This window comes from Corapipo altera, unplaced genomic scaffold (assembly GCF_003945725.1).
Source record: "Corapipo altera isolate COAL_440 unplaced genomic scaffold, ASM394572v1 46, whole genome shotgun sequence".
Classification (NCBI taxonomy): domain Eukaryota; kingdom Metazoa; phylum Chordata; class Aves; order Passeriformes; family Pipridae; genus Corapipo; species Corapipo altera.
Window position 1 is genome coordinate 14,492,083 of NW_020884883.1, and position 22,150 is coordinate 14,514,232.

Sequence of the window (22,150 nt, forward strand, 5' to 3'; positions counted from 1 at the left end):
GAGAATTGATGAATTGGACGAGACTATTAAAAAAGGGAAAAAATATGGCAGTTCTAATTTCATTGCATATACTTCCCACTTCACCTCCTAAGAGGCTGGCTTAGATCTGAAATGCGATGTTGGGGCCTTGTTGGTGTTTTATGCCAAAAAAAAAAAAAAAAAAGAAAAGAGTAGTAATTAATATCAGGCTGCTCTGGGCAAGTGGTAAAACAGATCAGTAGGTAGAAAGAGCAAAAATCAATTCTAGTGTGGAAAGCAATTCCTCCAAACAGGAAATCCTGTGGAGAGAAGTACCATTGTTCATAAATTGTTTCTCTTTCTTAACTAATTAAAAAACGTCTTTTATAGTGTGGTTAGGCCTCAGCTGGCTGGGATACGAAACTCTAGTCATGTGAGGTTTGATGAATTAAAATCACAGTTTTCTTGTCTATTTGGCTTGCAAAATTTTCCCCACATTTCTCTTATTAAAAAAAAAAAAGAGCTTGGTTTTTGTAATATTTTGTTTTACATTGAGAGCAAGGAAATGTTTTGGTAAGTCTCTATGCTGTCTTTTATCACCAATTCCAGCCATAAACTGTGTATGACTTCAACAGATGTTTCTTCTACTGCGGACAGTAAGATGTTTTGAAGTCCTCAGAAGCAAATTAAAGTAAGGAGGAGAAGTTTAGAGAGCTGCATGGAAGTGAGAGACATTTTTCCACGTGGATTTAAAAAAAAAATAACCTTTGATGTCCTATTTGGGCCTAGTAATAAAAAGCAGAAAGATGTTCAGGTAAAGACATAACTCTGCGTAGGAAGAAACATCTACAACATTCACAATTAGCCACAGTTAATGCTCTATCTGCAGTTTAGATGCACCGTGCCAGGTTTTCCTTTCGTGTGACTGTAACTTCTTTGACTTTGGACTGACTGTTTTATATCAGGTAGGATCTGCCCCTTGGAGTCATGTTGTGAACAACTAGAAAAGAAGGAAGAAAACTTGAAGAAGGATTAGAAGATGCCTGGTTTGTATCTCATTTAAATTCCAGTTGGTTTTCCAAAGCATCATGAAGGTTTTTTTATTTTGTGATGTCTGATGCTGTAAGCAGTATTATTAAAAGTACTTGTGATGTAATTCTTCTCTACATATAAATTATTTTGATTCACATGTTAGATACATATTCAGATATATGAGAGAAGGGTTATAGTATTTCCTCCTGTTTTTCTATCTGGGATAAACCCAAAAGTTTGCCATCTTTACCCATTTCTGTGACATTTTAGGCTTTGAATGGTGCATATTTGTCTTATATACAAATGTTGAAGCCTCAAAAATGTAGAGAAAAGACAAAAACCCAAATGCTGGTCTCAATGTTTGTAGAATTTAGAGGTGAAACCACACAAAATTAATGTATTTCTAGCATCATTACTTGTAAGAATCTTGTCCATGAGAGGACAATACTGCAGAATATTGTCTAATGAGACTGATGTTCTGGGAAGCAGTGACCAGTCATCTTCCAGAAAGTTGGGGGGGAAATTGTGCTAGAAATAGGAATGATCCCAGAGAGAGCACAGATGAGACAAAGGAGGAGGTGAAAAGGCAATTTAGTAAATTCCCATACAGCTGAGCTCCTACCAACAAGTGGACCAGGAACTCCTACCTTGGTGGAAACTTTGATCTATGAATCAAATTCCAGAGTAGGGATGGAACAATGGGGATAAACTGTATAAATGGGATTCATGAGGCATCATATGTGAGATCCCACCTGACTTTTAGTTGATGAAAGATGTGGCTTTTCTGTAGGTTCTGTTTAATAACTGTCAGAAGGTTCAGATATCTAAAATGGCATCTGAAAGGGCTTCTGGTGTCTGGATCTCACCAGAAGGTCTTTAGCTGCAGCTGCTGCAGTAGGCCTGAAGAAGGCTGCACAATGTCCATCACCGTGTGGTCATCTCATACACAGCAAGGAACATGACACAAGACACCTAAATGTAGGCAAATGAGTGGAACCCCAGGGGTGGCCATGTAATTCATCTTTGTGACAATCTCTTTATTCTCAATGAAGAGGAATAGTTACTTCCTGTCTCCTATTTTACATATCTCTGTTAGGGTGGGATTAGTGGATGTTACTCCCAGAGGACTTTCCTGCTTCCCAACGGCAGCAGATACCTCTGTTTAGGTAACTGAATCCTACCCTTAGTGTTCCAGGTGAGTTGAATTGCTGTTTCAGTGCCACTGACTGTACTGCTTAAACTAGAAATTCAAATTTTAGTGGGAATATTGTTGTTTCCCAACTGACTTCCAGCTTCTGCTTCAGAAAAGTGGTGATGGTACATCAGAGCTTCAAGCTCTGTGGATGCATTGGACCTCTTACTGTACCTTATGCATTCAGCACCTTCATCCAAGTATACAACACCTAAATTTAGATAACTGATCAATTCCTTAACATTCATTAGTATTAGAATTCGGTGAGAGGAATCACAGCCTAAATAAATGTCTAGACAAAATTATTTAAAAACAAAAAGGTATTTATATCACAGAGCTTTTGGTATTTAGATATACCCTTCTGACTCTAGCATAATTACTTTATGAATAATATTTGTATGAGATATTATTTATGGTATTCAATAACTAACTCAGTACTATTTCTTGGTTACCATGTCAATAAGTGTATGAGTATATAACACTATCATAACTAAATATAAAAGTGTTCACAGAGCTTGTTTGTTGGTTGCCAGCTATATCTAATCGTATTACAGGTACAAGAAGGGAGGTATAAAATAGTTTTTAAACACTTAACAAAACAAATAAACCACTGCCTTTATCAAAAACACTTCCAGGGAGAAAAGAATTCATATAATATAATCAGAATTAAACTATAATTGTTTGAAAGTAAAATACATATGGAATTTTTTTTATAATATTATTTTAGAATTATTTTGGTTGACACTTGAATATTGCTGAATGTTTTTAATAGTAAAACTTCCCAGAAGATGGTATAAAAAGTGATCTTGCAGTCACTGTGTGATATAAAAATTACTCATTAAGTAATCAAATTGAGTTCAGTAGCACTGGAAATTAACATAGTGGGACTGGGGCTGGATTTTTATTTATTTATTTATTTATTGTCACTAAAAGGCTTTTCTTTCTGCAAATATAGAATTTGAGTGACTGAAACTTCTTGAAAGTGTATATTTGGTGAATTGTAGAAATAACTTTGAAACACAAAAAAATTCCACTCTTTTAATCATGTCTTCCACAGAAAGTGGTATTACTACTACTACTAGTAGTATTCTATTATTATTTTTATTATTGTATTATCATCATCATTATTACATTTTCTCAGTATTTTTTGTGTAGCATTAAAAGCTGCTATTGGGATTCTTTACCCTGATTCAATCATTTTTCTACAACCAGAAGGAAATTTCAACTTTTTGAATACAGTGAAATATTCTGAAGAAATATATAGAGCTAATCTGAATTTTTTGATTTATCCATTGAACTAAACTAGTAACCCACAGAGCACTAGCACAGGTTCCTACTTCTAAACGACACTTTATGAGAATCAGTCAGATATTTGTTTGATAAATGTTTTTTCATCTGGCAGCAAATAAACGTAGCTACTTAGTGTATAAGCATATACCTTATAAGTTTTCAGAATTATATACAAATTCAAATCCAAATCAAACAAAATTAGTTAATTTTCTATCACAGTAAAATGTTGCTAAACTAATATGCAGGTGTACTGTCTGGAATGAGGCCAGGAAAAACAGTTGAAAAGTTGCACGGTGAAATCATAAGAATTTGCAAATGGTGATGGCTTGTGCTTTTAATTCTACAAAAAGTTATGCATCGAAACAGGCAAAAAGGGTTTTAATCATGGGTGAGTGAGTTTGAGGAAATGCTGTCTTGTTTTAAATGTTTTGCAGGTCACAAATATTCTCAAGCTTTTTACTTTTTTTTTTTTTTTGATAACTCAAATTCTTACTGACAGCCTTTTAACAAATAACAGTTGCTGTCCTTAAGGTAAAGCTTTTCCTGAAGCAGGAAAATTACTGTCTGAGGACTAAAAAGGTATAGAACTCTAAAGAAGTCTGATTGTTTACTGAATTTGTTTGAAAAACTTTGTCCTGTAAATTTGGCTCATATAAAAAGACATATGGGTTTAATCCTCCACTTCAGTACAACAGTTTTACACTGGTGTAACTTCATTAGAGTTGCAACGGTGTGCAGTTGGAATAACAAAGTGGCGAATCAGACCCACATGTGTTTCATATCCCTTGAGAGTTGTATATCATGTGCTTCTCGGATCTGGTGCATACTGTGGGATAGATACTGTATCATGTTAGTTCACGTGAGCCAATATATTATCGCATGTATTGTACTAGATAAAATATATACTCTGCGGGTTCAGCCTCTGAAGAGGGAGGAAAAGTGGATAAATTTATGCAAAACCTGCTTTTGGAATAAGCAGTAAGTGTTTTCAGCTCTGTCTATGTTTGGGTATTTGAGATAAAGAGTTAAGGCACTGGTCCAGTTGTTAGATATGGTTCACCTCTACAAGCACAGCAGTGAGTAAACCCAGTATTGGTTTGCAGTGAGTACAGAGAAGTGAATAATTTTGCTTATGGAAAATGACCACTGCTTCTAAAAACCATCCGAGTGGGGTTTTGAGGTTTTGCTTTGTTTTGTTTTGTTAAAATGGCAACCAAGCTGTGACCCAGCCCAAGCCTGTTTATGTTACAAGAACTGGTGGATCTGTAGCACGAGGCAACAAGATTTGACTAACAGCTGTAGGAAAAGAGTGCAGAGTCCTGATCTGTGTACAAGATTCACAGCATATGTTAAATAGTTATTGTGTACAATGGAATGAATTTAATTGTATTTAGCCATGCTGTAATTTGCTAACCAATTGTTAAAAGATGCTGCAGGATGTCAAACTCATATTTTTAATAAGCTGGGCAAACTATCAAGTGGTCAATGTTCTCGTGCTTCAGCCTTTTTTGATTAGCTTCCTTGCAGGCGGGTTTGGACAGTTATATGGAAACAATACAGGGATGAACAAAGAAGGGACTGGAGTGATAATTTGAGAGAGTAACTGGGAAATTGGTCAAAGGAGAAAAAAAACATGATGTAGATGGTTCACGGCATGTTGCTTTTTATCCTGGTCACTTAAAAACAATGTGCTGTAATTTATGAGTAGACAGACCTAGTTAATACTTGCTTGGTTTATGTAGATGCTTGGGTGTCCAAAAGCCCTAAATCAGTTTTATAGTATGCATTACATGTACTGTTGACTGGCTGACCTGAATAAAATGAAGTTTACAAAGTGGTTTTGATTAACCATGTCTGAATGTAGACATTTAGCCTATTATTAAATTTAGAAGCCATTGGTTTATATTTTGTTTTATTACTAATCATCTTTTACATTTCTGTCAGAGTTTCCATAATGTCCAATTAAAAAACAAACATTGTGCACAGATAAATAAAAGTTCTCCAGGCTTGTGAGAATAGTGTAGACTGTGTTTGGAAATCACCCATTCAACTGCATTGTATTACTATGGAAGAATTACTGCCAGAGACAAAAGAGATCTCAGTCTTTTTGCTACAACAGACTGGATGGATGGTCTGAGTTTGACCAATACAGCTCCACTGGGTTTACTTATGACAACAAAAACTACTGGAAGCACAGCTTCCCTGGCCATTCATCCTGATAAACGAGCACCGTCCTAGACATTGCATATGTGTTTGTTGCAGTGTTTCTGTTCAGAGGCTCAGAGGATAAGGCACTCAAAAGCAGTCCTGAGGGTATCCTACCCTGGAATCTCATGTCTACTTAGCACTTTGACATCAAAAAATTAGAGCTAGATGCACTGAATCCACCTCTTCAAACAAAATCACCACTGCTGGTGTGGGTCCAGACATGGCCACATATTGTCCATATTGTTTGTAAGCACAGGGTCTCAGGCGTGCATTTCATTTGTGCCAAAAAGCTGTGTCCCAGGTGACAGAACAGAGACCAAAGGGTGGCACATACCAGAGGTTGTTCCCAGAAAACAGTTTGGAGGTACCACTGGTTTGGGGTACAAATTCAGACAATTCAGTTGTATGGATGAAACTGCTACCCCGTGTCAGCTGGGCAGAGCATAAGTCCTGTTCATTTTCATTACTGCTGTAAATGAGGTCATTAAGTTGCTCTCTGCAGAGAGGCACGACTGAAGTTCCTGAGGTATGTGCTGCCTCAGAGGAGGCCCTAAATGATCCACTTGCATGTGTGCCTCTCTGAAAGGGAAAATGCAGAGTTTGAACAGATATTGTGCTTTGGGATGCTTACAGGGGGCTTAGCTTCCATCTGAAATCTATTTCTCCTGATTCAGTGCTTTGAATATGGCAACTCATTAAGATATCAAGTATCTTAATGTGTGTTACCAGCAAAAATACAAACTGTAGATTAAAATCTGTTTTGCATTGAACCTGTGGGACTGAAGTATTCCACTCCTACTTCAGCATTTACTTTGAGTATGTGAAAGGGCTGGGAGCAATCAACTGCTAAAAAAGACTCACCTTAACATATCTCAAGTTGATTTCCAGCTTCCGTTTCAGGGGAAATATCCACATGTTTTCACGATAAAAGTAGTCAAAAGAGAAACAAAAGAAGACTTGATGTGCTAACGGTTAAAAAAACATCCAGCTACAATTGAGAGGGAAAGATAATGGCACATCATGTGCACCTTCCTCACAGCATGAGTTGACCATGTCTTGTTGCATGTACCTCCACAGCCACTGGTCTGGCTTGGTTTCAAGTCAGTGATTGTAGAACAGGACATACTTATGTTAAGCGAAAGGTGGTAAAAAATCATTCATTTTCTGTTCCCTGGCTCTTTGAGATTTATCAGACCTTTGTAAGTATTGTTTGCAGTTCCCTTGAGATGTACATAAGAATGCAGCCCTTATTGCCTCCAGCCTTTGCTCCTCCTCAACTGAGGTTCAACTTGCATACCTTACAGCAAGTCTGTTAACAAACCATCCCCTCCAGCTTGACATCCACAAAATAAATGTTTCATCTCATAAAAGAAACCAAAGCTCTTAAGAGGAGCAATTACAATGAGCCTCTTACCACACTGCAGCCTGGAGTCTGCAGAGCTTAAAATGTGGTGAGAGTTGGGAACTCGCTTCTTCACTCACAGGTCAGGAGGGGATTGCTATTTCCATATAACCACCCCTGTTGACTGCAAACAGGACCTGTTCCTGCAAACTGGAGAAACATGAATGTTGCAACAGTAAAAGAAGTCCTGTTTCCTGTCTGACCATCCAGTAAAACAGACCTACCTTTATCATCCATCTACATTCTAAATCCTATCCATCAACCCATGGGAGTCCATGGGGAAGGCTGTGGTCTCCCATTCCTGCTTCCCTGAGGTACAGTTGAGCAGTTAAGCAATCTGAGTAGAGACAAATGCTGGTTGGAAAATGGGCAGATAGGTAAAACTGGTTGGGCAAGAAAATAAAAGCTATATTCAATGGATTTTCAAAAGTTTAGAAAAAAATTGGGAAAGTTTCATTTTTATAGAAGGTTTAAAATGTGGAACTGATTAATCCTTTTACTGTCATACAAGCAAGTTTTCTCCTGAGAATGTTTAATGCATCACTGCCTAGTTGAATATTTTTTTTACCTTAACATGTTAGCAGAACATTGTTGGACTGTATCAAGACGTTCAACTTTTTGTGTAGGTTTTTTTTTTCCCCAATAATTTGAAGATCAAGATTTTCTAGGTTTGACTTCCTAAACTATTTTACTGCATTGAAATGATATGTGAATTTCAAAATAAAAGAATTGGTATCAGCATAGACTGCAATAAGTGCATTCTATGAAGTCCATGGAGTTGATGGCCAAAATAATGCTATATCAATCCATATAATTTTATTATGTAGTCTATATATTGCAAATTTCAAACAATTACTGCTTCTTGTATGTGATACCTTGTGGTTGGTTAACTTGTAGTTGCAGAAAGAGTCTCGATCTGAAGATACTAAGAGGAAACCCAAATATTATATCACTGCGTATTTTTTCTAGTGAATACTTTTAGAAATGAGTGCTTTTTCCTACTTTGAATTTTCTGTCTTAAGCTTATACTTATCTGCAGGTTGTCAAACAAGAGCTTGCCTATTAAAAGTTTTGAGTGCTGCTTTTAGACTTTGGGACTTGACAACTTTTTAAATATTAAATTTTGAGACTGACAATGATATTTAATAAAATAAAAATTGTAAAAGTTATAAAACTCATATAGTGGGATCTTTCTCATAAGTTCAGCTGTAACTCAGTTATAGAAAGTTATTATCTGCCCAAATTAAAATTCACTTGGTAAATCTCAAATAATCAAATCTCTTTTCCATTTGAGAGTATAGGCAGCAGCAGGAAAAACAACATCATCTGACAGACTTGATTATCCTGCAGTAGGCCTGAAAGTCATAACTATATTCCAGAGAGGAGCATATGATGGGATGATGTCAAAACACCTGTGTGGAACTCTGTCAGCTCTTTGTCTCCTGTTTGTGTGATTCCTGTGTGGCTGTCAAAGAGGCCATACAGTGTGTCGGGTTTAATAAAAGCAATGAGTGAAGGGAATGAAGCAGTTGAAAGCAGGTCCTTCACAAATGATTGGATAATTAAAAATATGAATGTAGCTAATCCATGTTGACATTTTTATAGCCTTTACATGAAACAACCTTTAAGGGTATGGTGGAGTGGAGAGATAAGATTCTATGGGAGGACCACTGGCAGTTGATCACAGAAAAAGAAGGTATCGTATAAAGAAAATGTTCGTTTAAACGGAGCATAAGAAAATAAACTGGATGCCTAAAAATAAACATCAATGGGAATCTCCTACATGAAAATCACTGCTGAAGTAGTTGTATACACAATGACGAATCCATAGCAACAAGCAGTAAGTTATCCAGGGGCAACTGAAGTGCAGAGTTGCACCCCCTCAAGTGGCGTGGAGATTGGCAAATAGTGAGCAGAAGTGAGGACAGTATTATGATGTCTTTTATATCACTCATATGAGTTATTCACTTAATGCAGCCACTTCTGACAAGCTCTGTCCATTCCCTGTGTCCATGTTTTATAAAAGTAAAAAGTCTCAGAAGAAACAAAAGAATGGTTCACAATTTGGAAAATAAAGCATAACAGACTTCAGTGACATATAAACTGAATGAAGAGATCTGTTAAAATACATCCATGTGCACAGAGAACAAAACAATTAATATTCCAGCATTCTTCAATGTAATAAGGAAAAGAGATGACAGAATATAATAGCATAGAATTTGAAGACCAGGAAAAAATAGAAGTATGCAGCTTGATTTTCACAGTGTGCAGTTCACAGTGAGTGTTGTACAGTGAGGACAAAATTGGGTTAGACATCAAGTACAATAAATAACTAACTCAAGTCTTTCTATCAGATAGACTCTAGCAGTCGGTTGATAAACCACGGGACTTGATAAATTAGCTCTAGTTCTCTGTAGTACTTGGCATAAGGTATTTGACTAGTACTATTGAATAGACAAAATCTTAATACTACGCACTGGAAGATGATGGATGCTTTATATTTCAATATTGTTCATGTTTGCAGGTCATTGAGTCATTTCGAATCAATCAAATACAAAGTCCAAAAGATTTTGTACGCAGAGGTAGTTTCTAACCAATGTTACAGCATATGAACTGGTAGTAGTTGGGAACCACTGGGTTAAAACAGCATAAATATTTAGTGATAACATCAAGAACTCTATGAAAGTATAAGTGGCAGGGGTAGGACTCTCAAATTCAGAAGGGTTTTTTTGTCTTTTCTTGACATCAATCATACATTAAACTAACCCTTGAGAATATTTTAATACGTGAATATATCTCCTCACCTGCCCATGACCTGCCCTCTTAGTTCATGGTGCCTGGAATGTGTTCTGGTGTTCTTACATCCTCTCCCTTTTACCTCTTCTTGCAAATTGGGTCATGCTCTCCTTTCAGCCAAGGAATTTGTTGTCACTACAAAATTAAAAGCAAAACAGGTCATGGTATCTCTTGGTTGAATTGGAGCAGATAATTCATAACAGTAAACAGTGAGATTTTGGCATGAGACACCTATAGAGAATCTGAACTGTCATAGGGCATAATAATGAAAAAAAGGGAAAACAGACAAGGAAAAAATGTTATTCTTTATAAAAGGGGTAATGAAACTCTGCACTGTGCTATCACGGGATGTCGTGGAGGCAGTGTCAGCATGTTCAAAACAGGATTATCCGAAGTAATGGACAACAGCCCATTGACTTATACAAGAAGGACCAAACAGGTATGTATTTTCTGACATCCCTCATGTGATGGCTGTGGGGTATGGGAGTTTATGAAGGGCATGTGCTGCAAAAAGTAGCCACAATCATGTGCAGTCATGTGCTTCTCTTTTTGCCACTACTGGGGACAACAAGATTAGATGGTCTGAAGACAAGTTCTTTGCTCCAGAAATCCCAGAAAATGTTCTTATTGAACAAAATTCTGCTTTCAGTATTAATCCAAGGGAAGACTGCGAACATGAGTGGAAGTGAATTAATTTGCAAATAGCTGTGGAATATAAGCCAGAACATGGAAATTTCAAAGAACATATTAAAAAATGTGGCACAAAATATCCCTAAGTAGAAAACCTTTGCAGAAACCTTGACTGTATTCCTTCAGAAGGAGAGACTTTTATATGCATAATATTCTACTTATTTTTTCATGAAAAGAAAAAGAAATAATAGGCAGTTTCTCATCTGTGTAAATTGACAGAGGTCACTTGAATTTGGTGTAAATATTCTGCTATGCACAAACTGAGCAGCTGACTTAAAATTTATAAGTCCACACTCTCAAAGGTATTAATCAACTGCTGCACTAACCCTGAAATCATGGAAACTTTGACAGAGGGTGTATCCCAAGAAATTTAAGTGAATTAGTCTCATTTCATGTGGAAAATTGGAGAGAAATATGCATACATTAAGGAAATATGCAAGCTAATGTTCTAGATGTTTATTGTTTCCATGTGTTTATTTCTAAACAGAGTAATTTAAGAAGCTCACTTTGGGCATATGGAAAAAATATAAGAAAAAAGTCTGACAAATATAAGGAAGCAAACTTAAAATGAGAAGTGCTTTGAGCTTTTTCTTCAGTTCTTTCCATCTGTAGGAATGATTTTTAATAGTGAGTTCCTTAGACAACTGATGTTACTGATGGGTGTGCTGGTTGCTCATCTCTCTATTCTCTCTATTTTCATTTTCTCTTTCCCTTCTCTTCCCTTTCTTCCTTCCCTTTGCCCTTCCCTTCCCCTTCCATTTCCACTTCTTCTCTCCTCACTTCCTTCCCTTGTTCTGCCTGCTGGCTCTCCAGGTAGCACCGCAGATCTTCTTCCTTGGCCATCTCCTCTCTTTGGCCCACTTTGGTTTTTCACACGTGCAGTGAATCATTTCATCCTCACAACAGGATCAACCAAAGCATGATAACCCTTCCCACCTATCAGCACCCACAATAGCACCTGCTCTCTGATGTCTGTATTCACACAATGAATCTTATTCTTATTTTTTAAATTCTCTTATGATTATTGTCTTTACTTTCTTCATTGTGACTTCAAAACCCATTCCTGTCTCTTCATCCAATTGCAGAAATATTACATCATCCCTGCTTTCTTCTCCTTTTTCCTCACAGCAGCCACTCCTAACACATTTTCCAATAAACTTTTTGTCTAATATGAGCAGTGAGAGAGAGAGAGAGAGTGGTGTGTCAATATTGCACAAATGTTGTCTCTGCCTTTTATTCCTTCTCAGGTGTAACTTAGAACTTTTCTAGATTCTCAGTTCTCAGGCATTGGTCACTTGATGTCTTGGAAGTGAGACATTTCCTCTGTAGTAGAAGAGAGGGAGTCACTTTGCTTCTTTTGTGGATACTCCATGAGGAAATCTGCTTCTGCTTAGGGGATGTCTTCTTTTTAGTCAGAGGGGTGTAATCTCACACTTCTGGTACTGAAGAGGATCTTTAGGAGTGGCTTGGAGTTGATTTTTAGTGAGTGGGTATTCTCAACTAAATAAATAAAAGAAAAAAGTACTAACGTAAGTAGTACGTAAGAACTTAGCTGGGGGAACTCTACTACTGGACTGACCACATAGTCAACCCAACCCTAGTAATACAAATTATGTGAAGATTATTGAAAGGAGGTGGAAAAGATGAACTGTAAAGGTAATTCTTTTCTTTCCCTATCCTTACAGATGTGCAACTAAACCACACTGAACTAAACATCAAAGATTTCATTATTATTGAAATTCAGATCCTTGGGATCCTGTTGTGCTAAGTGTTGTAAAAACAAAGGAAAAGAAACCTAGACGAATTTACAGTCTGGTAATAAGACAAGAGACAATAGATAGCTATAGGAGAACAGGGAGCATGGGGAAACTGTAAAATAATTTTGGTCATCATGACAAACAGTGATCGCAGCACTCTAGCATTCTCACTAGCGTTAAGTGTTTTGCAGACATCATGGAAAATAATGGGTGGAAACAAAACTCCTGTTAGTTTTTATAAACAAAGTGTTCATAAATTTTTCTGTGGTCTGTTACAATTGTAAAGCAATCCATTTAAAATTGACTGATACCAACTTTCCTCACTGTGTAGTAACAGAATGTGTAACTTAACAGAGGTAAGTAAAGAACTGGGGTGGTGAGCTTTGTCTTGCAAACAAAAAGTTCCAAATGAGATATACCAGAGCAAGGCTTACTGAGCAAGATGGAGCTTTACTTTACTGATATGTGAGCCTTGGGCCAGGACAAGATCTGTAGTTAGGACCATGGCATGTCATAGGCAGGGTGTTATAATTTTGCAGAAACTAAACTGCATGTATTCTTTGAAATGCTTGGGATCACGAACTTTGGTTGCAGGATCCAGGACCACACAGAGGGGAAAGAGATATGACTGAGTGAGAAACCTGGAAGGAACCTTGCTTCTTCTGCAGCTCTCACAACCATATAGAAGGGGTCAAGGTGGCAACTTGCTGGACAGACAAAAATGTTATTACCGGTTTCTGCTCAGCATACTCTATTTCTCAGGCTTACATGGTTCTTGCAGTTATCATGAGATGAGTCTTCAACTGAGAAAACTCCATGACTAAGATCCTAATGCAACTGAATAGCAATTTTTACCTGACAACACACCCTTTCACCATTTATTTGAAATGGAAATTGTTTGCAGGCTCTCTGTTTCACTTCTGCATTAAAAAGGTGTCCAGGTTTTGGCTGGGATAGAGTTAATTTTCTTCTTAGTAGCCGGTACGGTGCTATGTTTTTTGGATTTAGTATGAGAATAAAGTTGACAACACACTGATGTTGTAGTTGTTGCTAAGTAGTGCTTACCCAAAGTCAAGAACTTTTCAGCGTCTCATGCTCTGCCAATGAGGAGGTGCACAAGAAGTCAGAGGGACCATGGCCAGGACAGCTGTTCCAAAACTGGTGTCAACTCGCCAGAGGGATAGTCCATACTGTAGGACGTCATGCCCAGCCTATAAACTGTGGGGAGCTGCCCAGGAGGCACCAATTGTTGCTTGGGGATGGAATGGGCATCAGTCAGTGGGTTTTATTTCTCTCCCTCTTTTTTGTTCTCTCTCTTTTAATTGCAGTTATTATTTGTTGCTTTTATTATTTTTATAACATATTTTATTTCAGTTAGTAAACTGTTCTCACCCCACAGGTTTCACCTCTTTTCCAATTCATCTTGGTGTGGCAGGGGCAGTGAGCAAGCAGCTGCATGGTGCTTAGTTGCCGACTGGGATTGAATAATGACAAAACCCAGCAATTTTTAGCATAAAATTGCTCTTCAGACTACAAATAGCACTTGGAAAAATATTCTAGATGATCAAAAGAACAGGGAAATATTTCAACAAACCCAATTTTTCTATCACTGTTTAAATTCCTGAACAGGAACACGTACATCCTAAGTGATACAGTAATGAAACTACTGGATTCAGTTCAGACATGTCTCTGCTCAACTCAATAGAAAAAATAAGGCACTGGGGTGCTGTAGGAGTTAACAGCAGGAGCTAAAGGTCTGTTATGTTGTGGATGTCTAAGATGAGATCCAGAATAATACAAAGTTGCCCAGAACACAAGTGATGTGAAATGCCTAAATCCAAGAATAATAACCGGGATTGTTATAAGGTCTAAAATATTCTGGTAAAAGCCTAAAGTTTCTACAGTTCAGCTGTAGCATGTGTTTTGAGGCACCTTTTGCGGCAGCTGAATGTTTTGAAACCATGTCCTCAGAAGGCTGCATAGCGTTTACGCGAGAAAACAACACATGGCGCCTGAGCTGCCTGATGCATAGGCAATGTTAAATCCAACATGGAGCATAACAGTCACAGCTACACTTAAAATACAAAATCAAGGGAAAAAATGGGGGATTCAAATTAGCAGCTACTGCTTCTACTTCCCAGGACTGTGGGTCGCCAAGCAGATTACACAATCAGCTTAGTTAAGTGTCTGTCTGGCCCCATGAATCTTGAATTCTTGGCTGGGGCACAGAACAGATTTCAACACCTTCTCCCCTTCCTTTTTCTGTGTACATGCTCACATGTTTGCATAAACAAACTGTGGTGCACAGCCTGCTGTCCAGAGCACTGGAAAATAGGATCTGAGGATTCAGACTGAATCCTGAGAGGATGGAGAATTTAACTTCAGGTCAGTTCCTTCTCTTCTCCTTACCAGGCTGCGGTGGTGAAATAATGAACACTTCTCCAAGGTTTCACACTGAGTGAAGCAGGCATAGAACCATAGAATGGTTTGGGTTGGAATGGACCTTAAAGGTCATCTAGTTTCTAGCCCCTGCCATGGGCTGGGACACCTTCCACTAGACCAGCTTGCTCAAAGCCCCATCCAACCTGGCCTTGAACACTTCCAGGGATGGGGCACCCACGACTTCTCTGGACAACCTATTCCAGTGTTTAACCACGTTATTAGTGAAGAATTTGTTCCTAACATCTAATCCAAACCTACCCTCTTTCAGTTTGAAGCTGTTCCCCCTTGTCCTATCACTTTGTGCTCTTGTGTAAAGTCCCTCTCCTTTAGGTACTGGAAGGTGCTGTAAGGTCTCCCCAGAGCCTTCTTTTCCCCAGGCTGAACTTCAGCCTGTCTTCATAGCAGAGGGGCTCCAGCCCTCTGAGCACCTCCTCTGGAGTTGCACAGTTGGGTCCATGTCCTTCCTGTGCTGGGAACCCCAGAGCTGGATATAGTACTACAAGTGAGGTCTCACGAGAGAAGAGTAGAGGGGCAGAATCACCTCCCTCAATGCTTCTTTTGATGCAGCCCAGGACGTGTTTGGTGTTTTGGGCTGGGTCATGTTGTGCTTCTCGTCCACCAGCACCCTGAAGAGCTTCTTCTCAGGGCTGCTTTCAATCCATTCTCTGCCCAGCCTGTATTTGTGCTTGGGGTTGCCTTGACCCACATGCAGGACCTTGCACTTGGCTTTGATGAATACGAGGGTTGCACAGGCCCCTTCTCAACCCTGTCAGGTCCCTCTGGATGGCATCCAGATGGCATCTGGATAGTCACACTTCCACGTGTGTTATCAGGAATGGGTGAATGTGTATTTAAAGGAAAAAATCAGTGACACCACAGCTGAATTAATAGTTTCAAGATAAATTTTCTAGGAAAGAAAATCCATGTCGAGTAGCTTGTGTGTCCTGTGGAGCTTGCCACACATATCTGAGTAGTGTAGTGCAACATATGAATACAGTTATCCACTGATAGAATTCTGATTAGTACAGTTGACATCAACCTATGGCTGAACTGGTTCTTCAAACATTGTCAAAGTAGCCCTGGTCTGAGTTGACAAGTGCCTCTCCAAGTTCCAAAAAAAGCAAGAACAAAGCACCAATAATTGTTACCATGTTTATTTCATGTTTCTTAGTTTCAGAAAATAATTATGTTCCAATGAAAAAATACATGTATAAAATATGTGAATTCAGGATTAATATAAAAGTGTCATCAGTGCAGGTCTCACAAGGTAAGTCAGATACATAATCCAGATGCAAATCCTAGGCAGATGACAACTGTTTTTTCTGTCTGTTCCCTGCTTATCTTTCTACCCTCAAATCCCCATCCTCCTCTTTCCCTTCTCGTTCCTCTGGTTAGAATCCTGGATCATCTTGGGTATGGTTTTTAAAAAGTCTGGAAAGGGGCAAATGCTGAACCAGAAGAGATGGCTAGTTTATTCTAATCAAATTCAAACCACTTAATTAATGCACAGTTCAGATGACGGAAGTCAGCCAAGTCTCTGTTTCTGTTGGAACCTCAGCATGTAGATTTCTTTATTGTTTATGATTTTTAGCTGTACAAGCCCATCAGAAAAAACTTTTTCCTCTCTATTTCTTTTTTTTATCTCCCAGATAAAAAGATTAGGATTTTGGGGGCAGAGAAGGGCTTTGGGGCTTGCCAAAATGATGGGATGGGAAACATTTAGCTAGGAAAGTTCGTTGCCTTTTTGCTAAAAAACTAGAAATTGAATAGCTAGTACTGGCTGTTAGTACCATGGGAGAGCCTGTGGTGCCATCCATACACCTATACTCAGGAGAAGTTCTTACAATGGGCAGAAGCACTGTAAAGTCAAGCTACCTACATTTACATTTTATTTATTATTACTGATAGCACTTTACCAATATCCAATACCACTACTGTCTGGTGCTAGTCCAGGTTCAGATTCCAGCGTCTGTTCATGCAAAACTCTTCCTGAGGAAATACAGTCCAGCAGATGTTGTACATCAGAGCAGTGCAGCTTGGTGGGGCTGAGCTGTTGATCAAGACTTGCCTGGGGTGGTAGGGCATGGCCAGGGACTTTGGGGTGAGGAAAGCCCATAAGCCCTCTTAAATGTGCCCACAGGAGTGATCTCAGCCTGTGACTCCATGATTTATCACTGAACATTTCCTGTTTGCAATGGGCAACAACTGGGTTATGAGTGTTTCAGCCTGGACATGGTGCTGGGAATACATTCCCTCTCGCTCTTGCAACGGCACAGGAGAAACAGATGGAGAAGGAAGAGTGTGAAGGACATTACTTGATACAGCACAGCCTGATCCTTCCCTTTTGTTTGTTCTCTGGTAGAAGCAGCAGCCTAGAGGAATGGGAATGTGGTTCAGTTATTGAGTATGTTTCTCTGGAAACTCAGATTGTATTACATCTGCACCATTGTGAAAATCACTCAAAAGATGCAAATATAAAATATCCCAGCTTTAATTGCATTCTGTCTGCCCAAAGTCCTTCAGCTTCTTGAAAATCTTAGACTTATTTTCAACACAGTGCTCCAACTTCACACTCAGAGCTCAACCAAAGGCTGAAATGGGTGAACCTGACTTACTTAAAGGAATAATAATCTACTTTATTAAAACAAAAAAGAAGAAAAAGAGAAATAACAAGAGTAAAAACAGAGCACCTCCCTGCTCTACAGCTGCAGGCTCCTTCTCTGACTGATCTGTCTTTTGAGAAACACTTGCAGGCTGTTCCTGTCCACCACTCCTGGCTAACTGCTGGAGCTGACTCCCTCCAGATGGTTTCCAAGGATCACTGAGCAATTAGCCTTTGTCTCTTGAGCTAATATCAACACAATGCACTAGGATGTTTTTGACAGTCCTACACCTATTGGGTCAGCAGAGGACTGCAACTGCACTGACAAATGCCCACAAGAGCTCCTCAAAGAGAGATCAGTCAGAGAAGGAGAAAGAAATAAAAGGCAAAGTGATCTTTGACATTATCATGTGACACATTTTCTCATCCTTTCATGCCATGTATATTAACTCATTAGCAGAAGTTGCACTGGAGGGGTCAGCAGGGTGGACTCCTGTCTGAACACAATGAAATGCAACAAAAAGGTACAAATTGTTTTGGGTTTTTTTTCGTAATAAAAAAGAGGGTAACCTATGTGATGCATGAATGGTCAAGTTTCATGCAGATCATGAAAGATTTGAAATCCTAAAGCATCTTCGATGTACTGGTGAGAAAGCAGCAGTGAGCTTAGAGTTTTGCAGAAGACTGCAGTGATTCAGTTAGGTAGCATCAGTTTTACTTTAGGCTTTTTCAGAAGCCTAGAACACAAAAGAATGTCTGGGAAAGGCTTAATAAGCAGAGGAACAGAACTGTGTTCTGTGATAAATTGCATACATAATGAGTAATGACAGAGCTTTTTGCTTTGCTTTTCAATTTGGGTCACAAATAAGCAAAATAATTAACCAAGTACTCTCAAAAGGGAAAATTTCTTTCTCAGTGAGCATCAGCGAGGACTGTATTTTTTCAGCTGCACTGATTCAGAGTATTTTGTATCACCTTTTACAAAGCCAAACAAAGCTTAATGGTATTTCCATTAAATTTCAATTGAAATACTTCCAAAACAGTTCTTCCATAAAGATAGGCTATTTGTCCTGATTCAGCTCTCTGATAAGACCTTATCTGGAATAGTGTGTACTGTTCTGGTAAGCATTTTCAAGAAAGCAGAAATGTCCAGCACAATAAGGGGGATTAAGTCCTTATCAGATGTGATGGAGTACCAAGCTTGTTCAGCACATGAAACAAGGGCAGGGGGTACACACTTGCAGTTAAGCAGAGTATCAGAGAGGGGTGAATACACAGAAGGAACCACTCTTGCACATACTGGCCCAAGAGCAAACTGAGGTAAAGTGGTCATGAAGTCTGACATGGAGAATTGAAGGGGTTTAAGCATCATGTTCTTGGATAACATTCCAGTGGATGTAAAGGGCTTTGTCTAGTTTTCAGGCAGAAATTGTTCAGTTCACGAAAGAAATTGCATAATATAATTCCCTCTGACAAAAATGGGTGTTCCTCTCAGTCACATGTTCTAAATGACAGCAAGTCCTAATGGTTGTGTTCTTTACCACCTCCAACCTTTTTAGAGCAGAAATAAGGATTTTTAAAGCAAAGTCAGCCAAACTGGGAAGGGCAAATATCGACTGTCTCTGAAGAGAACACATTATTAAAAACACAAGCAAATCTGTCTCTCTCACCATGCAACCATTCCATGGTAAACCAAAAAGCATCAGGTTGCATCAAGGAAAAAAGAGGAAACTCTGATTTAATGGCTCTGTTTCTCTTCCCATTGGTGTTAATAAGTAATGACTGTGAAGTAAATAGAATTATATCAAGGAGACTAGAATAAAATCCAGCCTTTGTATGAGAACAAAATAGGGGAAAAAAGATCTCTTTTATGTGTTGTACATTTAACTAACTAGTTACTGAAATTGGTGAAATACTTTTGTCAATTGGGTGTAAAATTACAGCATAAAATGCTGTTCACACTGTAAGAAAACCTTGTAGTTAGTTTTTTTTGGTGTGACAGAAAAGGTTACCATGTTTGATCGTGTCTTGCTAAAACTTTGTCTTCCCAAGATAGCCATGTTAATGAGAAGAGTTCCATCAATTTTCAGCTAATGCAATTAACATGCAGGACTTGAAAGCTGCATGCATGATTGCTGGAGCAGTTGTATAAAAACTTGCGAAATTGTCAGTTCTTGCAGGTAGACTTTGCTATAGACTAGCAGCAGCTTTAAAAAAAGAATTAACCCTTGTTAACTTTGCTTCTGAAACCAGTGTCCCTATAGGTACTTTTCAAAGCTTTTCCTGTTTCCTACAGAATTCATTCTAATGTATCACGTAGGAAATGTGTATTCTAATGTATATATAGGAAAATACTGCTTTCTACCTTAAAAGATAAGCGAGATTATTTCTCAGATGTTGTTGGCTATTATTATAATAACTGGAGGAGGTTCCTTATATGGGAGAGATCTTGGGGACCATTTGTTATAATGAAAATTGTCATCAAGAGGACAAATTTAGGAAGACAGTAATTGCTATTTTAGAGAGATGGGAAATGTTGTTCGGTCATACACTGACAGTTCTCTAGTTTTTTTATGCCAGCGTTACAAAATTACTGTCTTTCATGAGCTGTGAACTGATACTCTCCTCAGAGGATTTTAATGTAGTATTTGAACAATGAATATGAAACCTGCAGGGTGTATTCAAGTAGCATTGTGAGCTAATATACTGTACTAATTGCATAACAGTAATGTATGATTAGTATAAACCTATAAACCACAGGTACCATATCCATCTCTTCTGACAACTAACAAGCAAACATCCCATCTAGTGAATCTACGTTTTCCTTTATTCATTCAAATTTGTCTCACATCTTTTTCTTTCCCCTACTTTCTGCCTGTAATGACTCTGTAGCCTGCCCAGGGCACAGAGAAGGGTGTCACTTCTCACCAATCAGTTGAGATGGTCTCATGATCTCACTCTCTAGCTGTTGGTCAGAAAAGGGCTTCACGGGTGCATGCGTGAATGCCTTCCATGTGTAAAGCTGTGGACAACTTTATTTGGGCTCTCCCATCGTGTCATCTAGTTGGCCTAAACCAGAAGACTAATGATAGAGACTGACGTCCAAAATCTGCTTTACAGGAGACACCTGACAGTGGGGTCAGATTTAATGCAGCATTGCTTTCACATGAAGTGACATGGATCTCTGAAGTGTTTTCATTTTAGTAAATGTCCCTTTAGTTCATAAATCAAGAAAGTGTTTTTAACATTATCATTCATTACTTGGAAAGATAATAAATCTTTTAAGCCCTGCTTTTCCTTTAAATATTGTACCACAAGAGTGAGAGATCTCCACAGCCCTTATAAAAGCAAAACTGAATTTAATTTAAGGAGTCTACCTTAGGTCTACTCATTCCACCCCTACTCTTTATCCATAAGAGTCTTCTCCTTCCCCCTGCTCGTGGTAGAGAAATAGAAAGGTCAGTGCAGAGTACATTTTAGTAACTTTTATAGTATTATACTTTGACCAAAAAGTTTAAATATGGAAAGTATTACGGCACTATGCTATGTTACATTATTAGAAACATGTTTTGCTCAAGATATGATCTGTGTTACCAACAAAATAAGTATGTATAAGATCTGGTTTAACTTAGTTATCCTTTTGTCCTTTTTTTCTGCTTATTGTTATGTAACAGTTGTGATGGTGAAATGCATAATGACTGTTCCGGACAGTATGATAGAGCATCATATGGCATTTATATTGGAGGGTAAAGCATATAAACATATGAAAGTCATTTAAAGATACAATTAAACTTCTAAACAAAGAACTTCATAAATATTTCATTTGAAAACTCAGCATTGACCAACTACCTGAGGGCTAAGGGGACTTTTTTTAATACAACATAATAAAGATTTAATAAAAATGCTGTTGTTAGAAGTGCAAGTGTGTTCACTCTCCCTGACAGAGGGCTATTAAAATGTATCCTTCAGTCAGTTCTTTCTTGCATTTTATTTAAAACAGCAAGGTTTACTGCCTAGGATTATGGTAAACAATAGAAGCAATATTTACAAGTTATATTATATCATATATATCTAAATAACCCTTTAATTTAGATAACTCTTTTTATCCTGGGAATTTTCTCCTGGTTGATATGAATTCTGAACTATCAACATTGCCTGTGATCAGTTTTACTCTAGTCAATCTTTTGCTGCCCTCAGTACAACAGAACAGACTTCGTGGGTTTTCTTTCAATATAGGGCTAGTGCTGGATCGTCTGTATTTCGTGACTAAATACACCATTGCGAAGATGAGGCATATTTGCCATTGCATGGAGATTTTAAATCCACAGTGAATATGAATCTGAAACATGTTCTATAGCAAATGAAAAAATTATGTGAACAATGTGGAAATTGTTGTGGGAGATTTATAGTATGTTATGCAAGACAGATTAGGCAGTCATAAAATACTCTTTGACTTTAAGAAATAGGAACTATTGAATAAATGTGATTTTTAACTGTCTTAAGCACTCCAAACTGATATTCCTTGAATATCACTACCGTATTTCATTCCAGAACAGTGTTTTGTAATAATATTGTTCAAAACTCAGTGAAAGATGTTTTAAAGTTTTGAAGTAAATCCTGACCCATAAGACTGGAATCCGGGGCAATCAGGTGCTCTTCAATATTTTGGGTATTGATAGAATGGAAAAATGAGAGAGAGATGAAAAAAGAGGCTTCACCAGATTGCAATACACAGAGAAAATGAAAATGCATTATCTAGAGATTCACTAAGCTACGTTAAA